The sequence below is a fragment of the Cheilinus undulatus genome, linkage group 24 (genome assembly GCF_018320785.1).
Source record: "Cheilinus undulatus linkage group 24, ASM1832078v1, whole genome shotgun sequence".
Taxonomy (NCBI): Eukaryota; Metazoa; Chordata; class Actinopteri; order Labriformes; family Labridae; genus Cheilinus; species Cheilinus undulatus.
The window spans coordinates 2,736,777-2,753,528 of record NC_054888.1 but is presented as its reverse complement, the minus strand read 5'-3'; positions in this window follow the sequence as shown (position 1 = coordinate 2,753,528).

Sequence of the window (16,752 nt, the reverse complement as noted above, 5' to 3'; positions counted from 1 at the left end):
TTCTGAGAACCCCAACAATACAAGAACCTTCTTTAGAACCATTCTAAGAACCCCAACAATACAAGAACCTTCTTTAGAACCATTCTAAGAACCCCAACAATACAAGAATCTTCTTTAGAACCATTCGAAGAACCCCAACAACACAAGAACCTTCTTTAGAACCATTTTAAGAACCCCAACAATACAAGAACCTTCTCTAGAACCATTCTAAGAACCCCAACAATACAAGAATCTTCTTTAGAACCATTCTAAGTACCCCAACAATACAAGAACCTTCTTTAGAACCATTCTAAGAACCCCAACAATACAAGAACCTTCTTAGAACCATTCTGAGAACCCCAACAATACAAGAACCTTCTTAGAACCATTCTGAGAACCCCAACAATCCAAGAACCTTCTTTAGAACCATTCCAAGAACCCCAACAATACAAGAACCTTCTTTAGAACCATTCTTATAGCCCCAACAACACAAGAACCTTCTCTAGAACCATTCTAAGAACCCCAACAATACAAGGAACCTTCTTAGAACCATTCTAAGAACCCCAACAATACAAGGAACCTTCTTAGAACCATTCTAAGAACCCCAACAATACAAGGAACCTTCTTAGAACCATTCTAAGAACCCCAACAATACAAGGAACCTTCTTAGAACCATTCTAAGAACCCCAACAATACAAGAACCTTCTTTAGAACCATTCTAATAACCCCAACAATACAAGAACCTTTTTCAGAACCATTCTAAGAACCCCAACAATACAAGAACCTTCTTTAGAACCATTCTAAGAACCCCAACAATACAAGAACCTTCTTAGAACCATTCTGAGAACCCCAACAATACAAGAACCTTCTTTAGAACCATTCTAAGAACCCCGACAATACAAGAAACTTCTTAGAACCATTCTGAGAACCCCAACAATACAAGAACCTTCTTAGAACCATTCTGAGAACCCCAACAATCCAAGAACCTTCTTTAGAACCATTCTAAGAACCCCAACAATACAAGAATCTTCTTTAGAACCATTCTAAGAACCCCAACAATACAAGAACCTTCTTTAAAACCATTCTAAGAACCCCAACAATACAAGAATCTTCTTTAGAACCATTGTAAGAACCCCAACAACACAAGAACCTTCTTTAGAACCATTCTAAGAACCCCAACAATCCAAGAACCTTCTTTAGAACCATTCTTATAACCCCAACAACACAAGAATCTTCTTTAGAACCATTCTAAGAACCCCAACAATACAAGAACCTTCTTTAGAACCATTCTAAGAACCCCAACAATACAAGAACCTTCTTTAGAACCATTCTAAGAACCCCAACAATACAAGAATCTTCTTTAGAACCATTCGAAGAACCCCAACAACACAAGAACCTTCTTTAGAACCATTCTAAGAACCCCAACAATACAAGAACCTTCTTAGAACCATTCTGAGAACCTCAACAATCCAAGAACCTTCTCTAGAACCATTCTAAGAACCCCAACAATACAAGAACCTTCTTTAGAACCATTCTAAGTACCCCAACAATACAAGAACCTTCTTTAGAACCATTCTAAGAACCCCAACAATACAAGAACCTTCTTAGAACCATTCTGAGAACCCCAACAATACAAGAACCTTCTTAGAACCATTCTGAGAACCCCAACAATCCAAGAACCTTCTTTAGAACCATTCTAAGAACCCCAACAATCCAAGAACCTTCTTTAGAACCATTCTTATAGCCCCAACAACACAAGAACCTTCTCTAGAACCATTCTAAGAACCCCAACAATACAAGAACCTTCTTAGAACCATTCTAAGAACCCCAACAATACAAGAACCTTCTTTAGAACCATTCTAATAACCCCAACAATACAAGAACCTTTTTCAGAACCATTCTAAGAACCCCAACAATACAAGAACCTTCTTAGAACCATTCTGAGAACCCCAACAATACAAGAACCTTCTTTGGAACCATTCTAAGAACCCCAACAATACAAGAACCTTCTTAGAACCATTCTGAGAACCCCAACAATACAAGAACCTTCTTTAGAACCGTTCTAAGAACCCCGACAATACAAGAAACTTCTTAGAACCATTCTGAGAACCCCAACAATACAAGAACCTTCTTAGAACCATTCTGAGAACCCCAACAATCCAAGAACCTTCTTTAGAACCATTCTAAGAACCCCAACAATACAAGAATCTTCTTTAGAACCATTCTAAGAACCCCAACAATACAAGAACCTTCTTTAAAACCATTCTAAGAACCCCAACAATACAAGAATCTTCTTTAGAACCATTGTAAGAACCCCAACAACACAAGAACCTTCTTTAGAACCATTCTAAGAACCCCAACAATCCAAGAACCTTCTTTAGAACCATTCTTATAACCCCAACAACACAAGAACCTTCTTTAGAACCATTCTGAGAACCCCAACAATACAAGAACCTTCTTTAGAACCATTCTAAGAACCCCAACAATACAAGAACCTTCTTAGAACCATTCTGAGAACCCCAACAATCCAGGAACCTTCTTTAGAACCATTCTAAGAACCCCGACAATACAAGAAACTTCTTTAGAACCATTCTAAGAACCCCAACAATACAAGAACCTTCTTTAAAACCATTCTAAGAACCCCAACAATACAAGAATCTTCTTTAGAACCATTCTAAGAACCCCAACAATACAAGAACCTTCTTAGAACCATTCTGAGAACCCCAACAATACAAGAACCTTCTTTAGAACCATTCTAAGAACCCCAACAATACAAGAACCTTCTTTAGAACCATTCTAAGAACCCCAACAATACAAGAATCTTCTTTAGAACCATTCGAAGAACCCCAACAACACAAGAACCTTCTTTAGAACCATTCTAAGAACCCCAACAATACAAGAACCTTCTCTAGAACCATTCTAAGAACCCCAACAATACAAGAACCTTCTTTAGAACCATTCTAAGTACCCCAACAATACAAGAACCTTCTTTAGAACCATTCTAAGAACCCCAACAATACAAGAACCTTCTTAAAACCATTCTGAGAACCCCAACAATACAAGAACCTTCTTAGAACCATTCTGAGAACCCCAACAATCCAAGAACCTTCTTTAGAACCATTCCAAGAACCCCAACAATACAAGAACCTTCTTTAGAACCATTCTTATAGCCCCAACAACACAAGAACCTTCTCTAGAACCATTCTAAGAACCCCAACAATACAAGGAACCTTCTTAGAACCATTCTAAGAACCCCAACAATACAAGGAACCTTCTTAGAACCATTCTAAGAACCCCAACAATACAAGGAACCTTCTTAGAACCATTCTAAGAACCCCAACAATACAAGGAACCTTCTTAGAACCATTCTAAGAACCCCAACAATACAAGAACCTTCTTTAGAACCATTCTAATAACCCCAACAATACAAGAACCTTTTTCAGAACCATTCTAAGAACCCCAACAATACAAGAACCTTCTTTAGAACCATTCTAAGAACCCCAACAATACAAGAACCTTCTTTAGAACCATTCTGAGAACCCCAACAATACAAGGACTAAGACAAGGGGGACCAGAACCAGGGGGGCCAGGGATATAGGGGCATTAGTAGATTTTAGAAGTCTCGTTGGCCCTGTCACACATGCTACCCACTAAAAATGTCCCTGAGACCCCTCCTAGGTCCTTGCCCAGCTGCTGTGGACAGCTAAACCTCTAACAGACAGGTGTCCTGGTAATGTAACTTAACCAGGCTCAGTTCTAAGCCAACACAGACCCTCATTCTAACTGAGTTATTCTAAACTAAATCATTTCTGATCTGTGGGGATAAAAGGCTCTTCAGATTAGAATCTATACACCAAAATAACTTTGACTTTCTAAACACCATTCTAGATGATTCTATGAAACAGATCTTTGAGCGTTCTCCATGGAGGACAGAGTTTATTCATATGAGGCAGGCTGGATTACATCAGAGCTACAGGTAAATTTCAGGTCCTCTTCATTCAGACCCAGAGCTGAAAACCTTCCCATGTTGGAGCAGTCATGTGTTCTCACAGTTCATGTGATGAAGTGGCTTTCATTATTAATCTCTCTGCAGGGAAATAAGCCACTCTCCTCTGGGAGGTCAAAGATCAGCAGCAGAGTCCAGGGAATAAGGACAGAAATATCAAACTAATCCAGTCCTTAAAATGAGCTGAAACAATGAATGGCTTAATGATAGAATAACATCAGTAATGGCAGTAATGGCTGTGAGAGAAAACACACTGAGGGCAGTTTGATGTGGAGGCCGTCAAGTCCACGTTGGAGTCGTGGGAGAGGTCCGACACGGTGATCACAGACTCTGGATTTAACAAGTTAAGAGAAGCAGAATTTTATATTCAGATAAACTGAGCCAAATCCTTCAAAGATTTTTTCCTTATCACTGAGTCTAATTTCATATTGAAGCCCTTAAAACCATAGAAAATGTTAAAGGCAGGAAATGTCAGGATATTCTAGGAGAATCTGACCTACACAAAAAGTCCTCTACATAAATCACTGAGTTATCTTTTTATGTTGATTATTCTATTTATTCATAAACGCACTATTGGTTAATTGATGTATACAAGGATGTGATGTTTAATAAGCATAAGGATGACATTATCTTCAAAGCCAGAGAATGGAATGTTCTGTAGGATTTAACTGATGACTTCATCTTCAAAGACAGAGGATGGAATGTTTTCAACTGTGATGACATCATCTTCAAAGACAGAGGATGGAATGTTTAATAATCTGTGATGACATCATCTTCAAAGACAGAGGATGGAATGTTTAATAATCTGTGATGACATCATCTTCAAAGAAAGAGGATGAAATGTTTAATAATCTGTGATGACATCATCTTCAAAGACAGAGGATGAAATGTTTAATAATCTGTGATGACATCATCTTCAAAGACAGAGGATGGAATATTTTACAATCTGTGATGACATCATCTTCAAAGGCAGAGGACGGAATGTTGATGAAGATGAGGATGTTGGGGGCTTTTTCCCTCCTTTTTTGCCAGTTGACCATTGCTGGCAACTTTTGGAAAAATGGGAGGAGCTAGCGAGGGTTCACCTGTTCCATTCACTTTTCCAGAAGTTGCCAACAAAAGACAGTGTATATACAGTCATGGACGAAAGTATTGGCACCCCTGGAATTTTTCCAGAAAATACACCATTTCTCCCAGAAAGTGTTGTAATTACAAATATTTTTGGTTTACACATGTTGATTTCCTTTATGTGCATTGGAGCAACACAAAAAATCAGAAGAAAAAAGACAAAATTGACATAATTTTACACAAAACCCAAAAAATGGGCTGGACAAAATTATTGGCATCCTCAACTTAATATTTGGTTGCACACCCTTGGGAAAAAATAACTGAAACCAATCTCTTCCTATAACCATCAACAAGCTTCTTACACCTCTCAACTGGAATTTTGGACCACTCTTCTTCTCCAAACTGCTCCAGGTCTCTCAGATTTGAAGGGTGCTTCTTGCAACAGCAGTTTTGAGATCTCTCCATAGGTGTTCAATGGAATTTAGATCTGGACTCATTGCTGGCCACTTCAGAACTCTCCAGCTTTGTCTCCAACCATTTCTTGGTGCTTTTTGAGGAATGTTTGGGGTCATTGTCCTGCTGGAACACCCGTGATATCTGATGCAGACCCAGCTTTCTGACACTAGGCCCTACATTGTGGCCCAAAATCCTTTGATAGTCTCCAGATTTCATGATTCCTTGCATACAGTCAAGGCACCCAGTGCCAGAGGCAGCGAAACAACCCCAAACATCCTTGAAGCTCCACCATGTTTGACTGTAGGTACTGTGTTCTTTTCTTTGTAGGCCTCATTCTGTTTTCTGTAAACAGTAGAATGACCTGCTTTTCCAAAAAGCTCTACCTTAGTCTCATCTGTCCACAAAATGTTCTCCCAAAAGGATTGAGGCTTACTCAGGTACATTATTGCAAACTCCAGTCTGGCTTTTTTATGTCTCTTTGTCAGCAGTGGGGTTCTCCTGGGTCTCCTGCCATAGCGCTTCATCTCATTCAGATGACCACGTATGGTCCCAGCTGACAATTTTGCACCCTGAGTCTGCAGGACAGCCTGAATTTATGTGGAAGTTGACTGAGGATGTTTATCCACCATTCCAACTATCCTGTGTTGCATTCTTTTGTCAGTTTTTCTCTTCCGTCCACGTCCAGGAAGATTAGCCACAGCTCCATGGGTTATAAACTGCTTGATTATATTACACACAGTGGACCAAGGAATTTCAGGATCTCTGGAGATGGTCTTTAACCTTGAGATTGTTCATATTTTTCCACAGTTTTGCTTCTTAAGTCCTCAGACAGTTCTGGGCTCTTCTTTCCCTGAGGTCTTCCTGGGCCAGATTGGATACAGTATATAGTTTCTCCATCAAGCTCTTCGTGTACCCCCTGGTCTCTGGAAGACTTCCAGGAGGAGGCGAACATCCTGATCAGATGTTCAGACTACCATGTAAAGGAGCAGCGGCTCTCCTCCGAGCTCCTCGTCTTATCTTTAGGGCCAAGTCTGACCGCCGTCCTAAGGAATCTGTTTCATTCTTTACTTCTACCCAGAGCTCTTGTTGAGATAGTTAGGGCTAAAACTGTGAACTCATCCTTTACTGAAGCTTCAAGAGTCATATTAAAGCCTCTAGTGATCTGGGCATGTCCTCTGACTCTTATTTTATTTGAATAAAATGGCAGAGCTCTGTGATTCCACTCCTGACTCCTGCTGAGATTCAAACCCCAACTTTTCCTTCTTCAAGAGCACTCGGGCTGATAGATATGTAATGAAGTCAGGGCCTTAAAAAAATTTCTAAATGATACCACATTACTGAACCGTGATGGTTGGTGTATCGGAAATGTCTGATTTGTCCATCAGTCACAGCTTGGCCGATGTTCATCCCATGACATCAAGATAAGCAGGCGTGAAAATGAGATTATTGGAGATGAAGAATCAGATCCAGGCTGATGGCTGCAGGAAATATGTGTTTACAACCTTAATAACATCTTTCCATTTATAGAATGTCACGTCTCCAAAACAGCAATCACATGTTTTCATTCTACTACACTCTCTGTCAAGCTTAAAATTATAACGTGTGTAAAATTAGCTGTGGTTGCTGGCAGAGAGGGCCAGATGAATGCTGGGTAATGTGTGAGGATGAGGAGGCTCGCTCCTCTGTCAGTCTGGTATTTATGACTCCATCACCACCAGGAGCAGACTGGCTTTTATTAGCCTCTCGACCTGCTCTTATCGCCGCTCATCCTCCAGAAGCTTCTACGCGTTTACTGCTCAGAGAACAAACACGCCAAACATTCTCAACGGGGAGGGAAAAAGTCCGAAAAAACACTTCTGGAATGCAGTGATGAGCTGATAGACGGTCTAAATATGAACCAAAACATCCGAATGATCATCAGAGCTCAGATATCTTTAGATCTATGCCCACGTTTTTATGATACGGTGGTCCTGAGGGTCAAATACAAAAACCTTTAGATGAACACTAAAGTACTTCATTAAATACAAAAATATTTATGAATTTCAAAAACATTTCTAAAACAAAAAACATTTGTAAAACACAAAACTGAATAAAGAATGTATTTATGTATTTTGTGGAACAGTACGTAAAAATGCAGACACATTTTATGAAATGCAAACTTAAAAAACTCTTTTTAACATTTAATCAATAGACAAGTACGGGCCATACGTTGATCTTTTTCTTTGAAGATGATGTCATAAGCTTTGCTGACATCATCTTTAAAGGAAAGGATGTAATGTTTGAAAGTTTGAAGATTTACATCACATTCACCGGCAAGAATGGAATGTTTTATTAGCTTGATTGACATCTTTAATTGCTGATGACAGAATGTTAATGAAGATGGTCATGTTTGTAAGCTCTAAGAATGACATCTTTGAAGGCAGGGATGGAATGTTTTATAAGCTTTAATGACATTTTTAAAGGCAGGGATGGAATGTTTTATAAGATTGACATTTTCAAAGGTAAGGATGGAATGTTTTACAGGCTTTAAAGAATGACATCATCTTTAAAGGCAAGGAGTAAATGTGTAATTATCTTTAATTACATCATCTTTAAAAGTAGGTATGGAATTTTGGAAAAGATTGACATTATCTTCAAAGGTAGGAATGGAATGTTTTATAGGCTTTAAGGAATGACATCATCACTAAAGACAGGTATGGAATGTTTAATCAATTTAATGACATTGTCTTTAAAGGCAGGTATGGAATGTTTTACAAGTCTTAAAGACTGACATCTTCAAAGGCAGGGATAGAATGTTTTATAGGCTTTAAAGAATGACAACATCTGCCAAGGCAGAGGAAGGAGTGTTGATGAAGCTATGAATGTTTGAGCCCTTTCCCCTTCATTTTTTTGCCAAACAGTTGGCCCTAATTGACAACTCTTGTAAAAATGGGTGGAAGTGTTCTGAATGGCCAGCAGGGGGAGTTCTAAGTCTTCATATATATATATATATATATATATATATATATATATATACATATATGTTTTTTGATTGAATAAATTGCTCCAATAATTTATATATTTTTGTAAATCAAATAGTGAAAATTGAGTCTAAAATGTGCTGAAAGACAGAAAAGTCACTTAAAATATAATAAAATGTTCCAAAAGTTCTCCTCATGATCACAACTGGAGGACAAATAGTAGAAAAGACATAAAGAGTAAAGAAAGGAGAAGCCTAAGTTTGAGTTTTTAGTGTCTTTGTTAAGATTTCCCCCTGATCTTTATCCCTCCTTTCATTTCTCTCTCTCTCATGTTTTTATCTTTTCTCCTATCGCATTAATCCGTCTTCTGTCTTTAAATAACCCGCTGGATAAACATTAGTCTCACTGCAGCCATCTGTCTTCTTAATGTGTTTCCACCCAGAGAGAGAGAGAGAGAGAGAGAGAGAGAGAGAGTTTTAGGCCACCCAGACTCCAAAAAATAGTTCAGCCTTTCCAGTCTTTACAAGTCCATGTCAAAACCTCCACTGCCAGTCATTTTCAGGTCCTGTAGTCTACATTCTTTCTGCAAGTCCCCTACCTTTCCCCCCAGTCCTCGAGTCCATTGGCAGTTTTACCATTAGACAACAGTGGAGGACGTCCCGGGACCTCTTGCTCCTTAGATAGTCATATAGAAACATTATATAAGAGGCATACATCTAAAATGACTTTTAATGATTGAAACGTGTTTCTGGAATGTAAATACGAGAGTGAATGAAAAGCATCAACATTGATTTAATTATCAAAAAAAATTCCATAGGAGGGTCCATGACCCAACACCAAGGTCCAAGCGCCTAAACAAGCCCCGTACTATCTACCGTACTATCATAAGACTGTCATATCAGTGTGATAGTAGTTTAGCAGATCCTTACAGACTGTCTTAATTAGCATCAATTAATCCAAATGTCTGATAAGTGTCAGTATGGCACAAAGAGTGAGCCTCTGTTTTTATTGATCTAAATGCACCTGGACTAGAGGCATGTTCAGAGGCAGAAAAAGGAATGTTTCATGAGCTTTGATGACATCTTCTTCAAAGGCAGAGGATGGAATGTTTCATAAGCTTTGACGACATCTTCTTCAAAGGCAGAGGATGGAATGTTTTATGAGCTTTGACGACATCTTCTTCAAAGGCAGAGAATGGTATGTTTTATAAGCTTTGATGACATCATCTTCAAAGACAGAGGATGGATTTTTTTTAAGCTTTGATGTCATCTTCTTCAAGGGCATCACCGTCAGCTAAACCAGAATGTTTACCAGCTTTAAAGGATGACATCACAATCAGAGCTAGAATGGAATTTTTTGTAAGGTTTAAATCATGACATCACAGTCAGAAGTAGAATGGAATGTTTTGGCAACTTAAAAGGATTATGTCGACGTCAGAGCTAGAAAGAAATGTTTACCAGCTTTAAATGGTGACATCACAGTCAGAACTAGCATGGAATGATTTGTCAGGTTTAAATCATGACATCACAGTCAGAGCCAGAATAGAATGTTTTTTCAACTTTAAAGGATGACATCACAATCAGAGCTAGAATGGAATGTTTTGTAAGGTTTAAATCATGACATCACAGTCAGAACTAGAATGGAATGTTTTGTCAGCTTTAAATCATGACATCAAGGTCAGAGCTAGAATGGAATGTTTACCAGCTTTAAATGGTGACATCACAGTCAGAACTAGCATGGAATGATTTGTCAGGTTTAAATCATGACATCACAGTCAGAGCCAGAATAGAATGTTTTTTCAACTTTAAAGGATGACATCACAGTCAGAGCCAGAATAGAATGTTTTTTCAACTTTAAAGGATGACATCACAGTCAGAGCTAGAATGGAATGTTTTGTCAGCTTTAAATCATGACATCAAGGTCAGAGCTAGAATGGAATGTTTTGTCAGCTGTAAATGATGACATCATCAAAGGCAGAGTATGAAACATTCATGAAGCTGGAGCTGTTTCATGGCTTTTTCTGTTTGACCAAATAACCAGCAACATTGGCAGTTCTGGAAGAGAGGTTGAACCTGGTCAGTGTCCTCGGTCCTCCAGAAGTTGACACCATCAGGACAGTCACCATGAGTTAAAGATTGTTGGCATGCAGAATCTGTTTCTGTTCGAGTTTCCCTGACAACATTGGAAGTTAATTAGCCTAACTTTTATTTGACATAATAATGGGGTTGTTGTTCTTTTTATCAACAGTCATAAACATGTCTGCTTTTGTGGGGTTTTAGGCACATTAATACTCAAAGCCATTACTATTTGTCTGTTCTGTGGCTGTTGTTGATAAATTTTTATTGAATTTCATGTGACTGTATGGCTGGGATGGCACAGAAAGAGGAACAGAGAGAGGTTTCTGAAGTACAGTAGATGACTGTTTCCTCTTTATTTCCCTCTGATGGTCATAAAGTGAACAATTCTGTCTGGATACACAGACAGAGAATTGTTGAAAATACATTTTTATGTGTTTTAGACATAATACCTGCTGGAAAACTATGTAGACTATATATTCAAACCAAGACGCCTGGAGACATTAAAGTCCTGGTAAATAACAAGACTGATCTTCCACTGTTCTCTAATTTATTTAGATTATTGTGGATTATTGAGGTAACACCTACAAAAGCGCTCTACAGATATTCTACACATTATTAAAAAGAGCAATAAGGAAAGTCAGTGATCTGATTGGCCTGTGATGAATGTGAAAGAGTCATCCTCTGAGGATTCTTTGAAAGGTTCTGCCCTGTAAGGGATATGTGAAACAGTCTGGACACCTTTCTACAGGGAAACAGACCCCAACACCTCCAGCTTCACCAACATTCTGCCCTCTGCCTTTGATGATGTTAACCTTTAAATCTTAAAAAAACATTATATCTCCTGCTTTTAATTATGTCATCCTCTAAAACTTTTATAACATTCCATTCTCTGCTTTCAATTATTTCATCCTCTAAAACTTTTATAACATTCCATTCTCTGCTTTCAATTATTTCATCCTCTAAAACTTTTATAACATTCCATTCTCTGCCTTTGATGTCTTATTAAACCTTCCAATCTCTGCTTTTGATGATGTCATCTTTCAAATCTTATAAAACATTCCATCCTCTGCCTTTGACGATGTCATCCTTTTAAACTTAAAGACCATTCCATTCTCTCCTTTTGATGATGTCATCAATTAAATCCTATAAAACATTTCATGCTCTGATTTTGATGTAATCCTTTAAATCTTATAAAACATTCCATCCCCTGCTTTTGAAAATGTCAACCTTTATATCTTATAAAACATTCCATCCTCTGCCTTTGATGATGTCATCCATTTAATCTTGTAGAACATTCCATCCGCTCCTTTTGATGATGTCATCATTTAAATCCTATAAAACATTCCATCCTCTGCCTTTGATGATGTCATCCTTTGAATCTTATAAAACATTTCATCCTCTGCCTTTGAGGATGTCATCCTTTTAATCTTATAGAACGTTCCATCCTCTCCTTTTGATGATGTCATCTTTTAAATCCTATAAAACATTTCATCCTCTGATTTTGATGATGTCAAACTTTGAATCTTATAAAACATTCCATTCTCTGCTTTTGATAATGTCAACCTTTAAATCTTATAAAACATTCCATCCTCTGCCTTTGATGATGTCATCATTTTTATCTTATTAAACCTTCCAATCTCTGCTTTTGATGATGTCATCTTTTAAATCTTATAGAACATTCCATCCTCTGTCTTTGATGATGTCATCCTTTTAATCTTATAGAACATTCCATCCTCTCCTTTTGATGGTGTCATCATTTAAATCTTATAAAACATTTCACCCTCTGCCTTTGATGATGTCATCTTTTAAATCTTATAAAACATTCCATCCTCTGCCTTTGATGATGTCATCCTTTCAATCTTATAGAACATTCCATCCTCTCCTTTTGATGATGTCATCATTTAAATCCTATAAAACATTTCATCCTCTGATTTTGATGATGTCATCCTTTGAATCTTATAAAACATTTCATCCTCTGCCTTTGAGGATGTCATCCTTTTAATCTTATAAAACATTCCATCCTCTCCTTTTGATGATGTCATCATTTAAATCCTATAAAACATGTCATCCTCGGATTTTGATAATATCATCCTTTGAATCTTATAGAACATTCCATTCTCTGCTTTTGATGATGTCATCATTTAAATCTTATGAAGCCTTCCATCCTCTGCTTTTGATGATGTCATCCTTTAAATCTTATAAAACATTTCATTTTCTGTCTTTAATGATGTCATCCTTTTAAAACATTCAAAAATTTTTATCCTTTGTATTAAAGCCCTTAAAGTGTTCAAAACATTCCACACTCTACCTTTGATGATGCCATCCTTTAAAGTTTTTTAAACATTCCGTTCTCTGCCTTTGATGAAGTCATCCTTTAAAGTTTTTTAAACATTCCATCCTTTGCCTTTGATGACATCATAGGTCGCTGCTGCAAAACTTTGAAAACTTTGAAATGTATGTCTCACTTTTAACCCATTTTAGCCTCTTTAAACTAATTTTGGCCACTTCTTTTTCTCTTTAACTAATTTTTGCCACTTTAACCTATTTTGCTCATTTTTGCAACTGTTCGTTGGGGTGTTTTTTGTGTGTGTGTGTGTGTGGGGGGGGGGGGGGGGGGGGTGGAATGAATTGTACTGAGACCCACATGACTCTAGACTCTGGTCCCTGGAAGGTCTCTCATGTCTGTGTATAAAACCTTTTAACAAACCCGCCCCAAACTGGTTGACACCGAAACATCAGCGGTATTTCTCTGGACTTGGTCATGATCTAACATCCCCTCCCAGGAATGTTAGACATGTAGCGTGTTTATTCAGAGTGCATGTGAAAGTGTTTGAGAGGAGACGGTAGCAGGATGGAGCTGGCAGAGATTCAGTTGTAATTCATCCAAGATTAGTCATTACCTGCCTCAGGTGTGAGTCACGCTGCCACTCTGCTCCACCTGCACGTCCTCTATTGTTCCTCTGGTCACTTTATGCAAGCATAAATCATTTTATATAACCTCATATTATTTTATATAGCTGCATATTATTTTAGATAACTGTATACCATGGCTGATGGATTTCAAAGATCTCTAATTAGCACTGACTTGATTTTTTTTTAGGACTGTCGGCTCCTGTGTTGTTTCCTCTAATTGCATCCTGATATCATGCTGACAGCTACAGGCCACAATGGAAAACCCTCCAACTCTAGATTTAAAAATAAAGCCTGATTATTTCAGCTCAGGAGTAACAGGCCTGGAGTACAGGACTAGTGAGGAGACCAAAATAGAGAGGAGAAAAACCCCTCTCTGTGGAGTCATGTGGACCATTTCATTCTCTGGTCTGATGGTGAATATGGAAGGAAGAAGACGATAATAAAAGATCCTTCATTATCACTCAGAACCAAGATAAAGAACTGAAATGCAAGACTCCTGACAGGAAGGTGAAGTTCCACCCACATTTCTAAAAAGTTGACAGTTTTGTTACTATTTGTCAAAAACCAAGAGGAAAAGCAACCAACATCATCAAAGCTGTTTGATCAAGTCATTCATCAAAGCTTATCAAACATTCTGCCCTTTCCTTTGACAATGATGTTATCAAACTTATAAAACATTCCATCCTTGCCTGTGAAGATGATGTCATTAAAGCTTAGAAAACATTCTATTCTTTCCTTTGAAGAGGATTTCGTCATAGCCTGTGAAACATTCTGTCCTTACCTATGAAGACTATATCATCTTTAAAGCTTACAAATCATTCATTCCTCTGCCCTTGACAGTGTCAACCTTTAACACTTATAAAACATTCTGTTCTCTGCTGTTCTCTAGCCTGTGAAACATTCTGTCCTTACCTATGAAGACTATATCATCTTTAAAGCTCACAAAACATTCCGTCCTTTCTTTGAAGATGATGTCATCAAATCTTATAAAACATTCCATCTTTGCCTACAAAGATGATGTCATCGAATCTTATAAAACATTCCATCTTTGCTCTTGAAGATTATGTCATCATAGCCTGTAAAACATTCTGTCCTTACACATGAAGATTATGTCATCTTTAAAGCTCACAAAACATTCCGTCCTTTCTTTGAAGATGATGTCATCAAAGCTTATTGAACATTCCGTTGCCTGCCTTTGGTGATAAAATCCTCTGAAACTTATAAAAAATTCAATTTTTGCAGATGAAAATGATGTCATTAAAGGTCATAAAACAATCCGCCTTGTCTTTGGCAATGATGATGATGATGTCATCAAAGCTAATGATGACTCCGCCCTAGGCGCTATCTTTCCTCTGTTGGATGGATGTTGAAGTTAATGTTTGGATTTCTCTGTATTTTATATTTCCTGTATATTTCCTTATTTTGATCCATAGAGACCAGGCTTTACATTTGGAGGGTTTTTCTAAGAAGAAGTGTTCTACCATGAGATTATATATGTTCTACTGCCCCCTATAGGCCAGTGTGCATGTGACACAGCTTAAGAGCCCTATTTTTTGTTTTTTACTGTTAGCTGATGAACTACTTAAATTCCTGTTTTAACCTAGTTAATAACATAGATTCTAAGAAACAAGCTGGAATGTTGTAAACAAAGACCAAATCAGCTTTTACACCAACAGGCGGTGCAGTAGCCTAGTGTGACCTGCTCAGGCCTGAGCACGGCCACCTCTGGTTCAGGGGTCATCACAACACACACAGATTTATTAAGGAGTTCATCATAGAGAACAGGACTGCTGTTCTACTAACTCTGTGGCTTATTCTGACTCATTTTGGTCAGACGGGTTCCTCCAACACTCCTGGGGCCAAGTTCACAAAGCCTCAGAGGCACAAAGACCTGCTCCTGGTATGAAGATTTGTAAATCATGACAGTTTCTCAGAATTTCCCCTCAAAGATCCTTGATAAGATTAAAGTTATTCATAAAACATCTCAGCCCCCGAGAGAGAGAGAGAGAGAGAGAGAGAGAGAGATCCTCACGTGCAGGATAGTCATCAAAACATCCCTTCTGTCAAACTCCCATCAGATTTTTAGAAACTATTCACAGTGGTTATGTGTAGACGGGGAAAACAGCGTTTTGAGCTAGGAACACCACGTATGCTCTCCCACTATGCTGACGAACAGAGACGCCTGATTGGACTACAGAGCACACAGCTGCTCAGACAACAGTACAGAACTGGATGCTCCCTCTTCTCTTTAGTCCTCAGGACACGGCGTCTGTGGTTTCATCTGACCACAGAACAGTTTTCCATGTTTCCTCAGTCCATGTTAAATGAGCTTTGGTCCAGAGAAGACGGTGGTGTCTCTGGATCCTGTTCACGTATGCCTTCTTCTCAGTGATTTCCAGTACACAATCATGCCTGTTTTTAATGCAGAGGTCCCTGAGGGCCCCTTCAGCCTTGTCCCTTGCTCACAGAGATTTCTCCAGATTCTTTGAATCTTTCGATGATATCATAAACTGTAGATAGAGGGAGATTCAAAGTCTTCACTATTTTACTCTGAGGAACATTTTTCTGAAATTGTTCCACAATTTTTATTCTCATTTTTTACAGATTGGTGAACCTCTGCCCATCTTTACTTCTGAGAGACTCTGTCTCTCTAAAATGCTTCTCTTATACCCGGTCATGCCACTGACCTGTTGACAATGAACCTCATTAGTTGTAAAATGCTCCTCCAGCTTTGTTTTTCCAGCCTTTTGTTGCCCTGTCCCCACTTTTTTGAGACGTGTTGCTGCCATCACATTCAAAATGAGCTCATATTTTTCATTACATCTGATGTGTTGTTTTTGTTCTATTGTGAATCAAATATGGGTTTATGAGATTTGACAATCATTGTTTTTGTTTACATCTTATACAGTGTCCCTACTTTTTTGGAATTGGGCTTGGCATAAAGCAGTACCTTTAAACAATAGCATAAAGAAGTAGGATTGAAGCTAGGAGAAGCACATTAATAGTTTTTCATACGCATGCTTCCATGTTGAACTGACTATAATCAGGATCTACTGCCTCGTCGTTTCAGAGGGTTCGCTGCTGAAGTCTCAGCTGGTTTGGTTTAACTCTGCAGACGGCACAGGTGTCTGTTTGCAGTCGGACCAGATCTGCTGCAGTTTTGGCAGCAGCATTGGCTCGTCTTTTAACACACGCCTCTGACAGTTGAGCTAATTATTATCAAACGGCTGTAAGCGATACGGCGGGCTCAGACAGACGGATCATTACAACCTTAGAGGAATTCTCTGCAGCT